This window comes from Podarcis raffonei, chromosome W (assembly GCF_027172205.1).
Source record: "Podarcis raffonei isolate rPodRaf1 chromosome W, rPodRaf1.pri, whole genome shotgun sequence".
Lineage (NCBI taxonomy): Eukaryota > Metazoa > Chordata > Lepidosauria > Squamata > Lacertidae > Podarcis > Podarcis raffonei.
Window position 1 is genome coordinate 5,165,079 of NC_070620.1, and position 2,661 is coordinate 5,167,739.

Consider the following 2,661-nt stretch of genomic DNA (forward strand, 5'->3'; position numbering starts at 1 on the left):
GTTGTCCAATGTTACAATTGTGGACAGGCAGCGCATCTTCAGCGGAACTGTAAGAAGCCACGCCAGCCAAAAGGAGCTAAGGGCCGCTCAGCAAAGCCTGAGGCATCAGGCAAAAGTCATACCAAGTCTACGGTGAAACCTGCAAAGGCGTTGATGTCGAAAGGAACCACGCCAGATGTTGAGAACGCGTTTGTAATCGACACGGGTTGCACAGTTCATATGTCCCCACACAGAGAACTGTTTTCAACGTTTAAGAAGCAAAGCATCGCTGTGAAACAGGCCAACGGTCAGGAGCTGGAAGCGACCGGAATAGGGACTGTGTATCTTGAGAGTCTGAACTTGACTATAAACAATGTTTACTTGGTTCCTGAATTGAAGTTCAATCTGCTGAGTGTTTTGCAGATTGCAAAGAAAGGACTGAAATTGTCCTATGATGCTGAGAGCTGCAAGATCTTCAAAGATGGAGAGTTGTATATTTCTGCCAGAGAGAAAGATGGACTGTATTTGTTGACTTATGAACAAAGTGATTACATGGAATGTAATTCATCTGAGTCTAACTTGATTTCTCTCGCAGGTGTGACCAAAACGGACGCCAAGAAGGTGACCAGGGTCAACAGAGCATTTCAGCGGGTGTATGCTGATGTGATTGGTCCTCTAGCACCATCTAGAGGCAATGCAAGATTTTATCTTGTGTGTGTGGATCATTTCTCTAATTTTGTGTGGATTTATGTGTTAGAGAAACCACAACAAGCCTTAGAAAGGTTTCAGGAGTTTTGTGACAAGGTTGAAAATATGCATGATGCTAACATTGATTGTCTTTTCACAGATGAGAAGCAAATTTTTCTTTTACAGGATTTTCAGGAGTTCCTGCAGAAGAAAGGGATAAGGCACAAGGTTGCTGTTTCAGCGGAAGCGTGGAACAGGGATGTATGTGTACGGGTGAACAAAGAATTGCAAAAGGGGATGAATGCGCAATTGCTTAGTTCACATCTGCCACATGAGTACTGGGCGGAGTCGCTAATGTCGTATTGTTATACGTGGTTGAGAAAGGTTTCAAAAGAGTTGGGAAGTTCTCCTTTTGAGAAACTGTTCCATAGAAAACCTTCTGTTGCCCATTTCAAGGTTTTTGGGTCTCATGTGAGGACAGAAGCTCCAGGTGGAGTAAAGAATGCCAGAGGCATTTTTGTGGGATATGAAAAGGGTCTCTACAGAGTAATTTTGTCTGAATCTGGTCAGGTGATTCTCACAAAATTTCTAGAGAGTGCTCCTGAACAGGAGAGAGTGATAGTACACACATTTCCCACAGAGGACAATTCAGATGATGATGATGATGATTTTACTGGTACTGAGAGTGATGACAGTGATAGCTCAAAGAGCTCAGTTGACACAGTCATTGAGAGGAAATCTCACACAATGGATAGACCTTCACAGGTGAAGGATGAACCACTGTTTACCATTGGTACTGGTTCTCAACAGAGTCCAGAGGCTAAACCAGTGAGCAGAGAAGATCAACACCTCATACGAAGGTCTGAGAGAGTTACAAAGGGTGTACCACCCAAGAGGTACTCAAAAGAGTTTGCTAACTTAGCTGTTGCATGTGTTGCATGTGTTGCTGTTGTACACAACCGAGGACAGGTTGGAGCTGTGTCTAAGTCTGAGACAAAGACACAACAGAGAGTTGCTAGCCAAGGTAATGCAGATGCACTCATTCCTTGGAAGCCAGACAACCAGAGAGGTACACTGGGGAAACCAGTGGCGAGGAGTTCCAAGGGTGGAACTGTAACAACAGGGGAGTGTTATGTGTATAACAACTGTTTGTTTTCTTCTCTGGATCACGCTTTGCTCGCCGCAACACGCATTGATTCTTTTGGGGGAGGATGTTACGAAAAAGGAGCAATGCAGCAGCGAGCTCCAGATGGCTGGAAAGCCAAACAGGATGTTGATGCTTGGGACTGTACCGTGGGAACAAAGGAACAGTCTATTCACTGTACTGAGCACCGGATGTTAGCTCAGAGTGTCATCTGACCTGTACTGGAAGTACAGGGGAGGTTTTTTTCTCTCTCTGCTGTTGGTGTTAAGAGAGTGCAGACACGTTTCTCTGTACTGCTGGAAAGACAGAAATAAAGGCATGTAAATACATTTCTGTCTGTCTCTTTCCCCTCCCTGGGGATGGCAGGGAAGAGGGGAGGAGTGGTGTGTTCTTCTCACGTTAGAGGAGGATCGCCGATTGAGATCTCGCCTGCTCTTGCCGGGAGTCGCAGACGGGGAGGTCAACAAGGAACTCAAGCCGGGTGCCTGGAGAGTGGCCAATTCCTCTGACTAGGCTTGATTCCTACAAGGGTCTCATGATGGCTCTTCCTCTGCCTCTGACCCAGCTATGTTTCAGGGTCTGGCTCTCTTTCAGGCTCTGGTTCTGAATTAGGGTTTTGTTCTGGCTCTGGCTGTGTCTCTGGCTGTGTCTCTGGCTCTGGCTCCAGCTTCGGCACTGTATCAAGTACTGTTGCATACTCAGGCTGTGGCTCTAGGCTGTGGCTGCAGCTATGTTTTGCGCTCCGGCCCTGTATCAAGCCCTATTTCTGGCTCTGGCTCTGGCTCTGGCTCTGGCTTTCTTTCAGCTGTGGCTCTGAATGAGGCTCTGGCTCTGGCTCTGATTCATGGTCT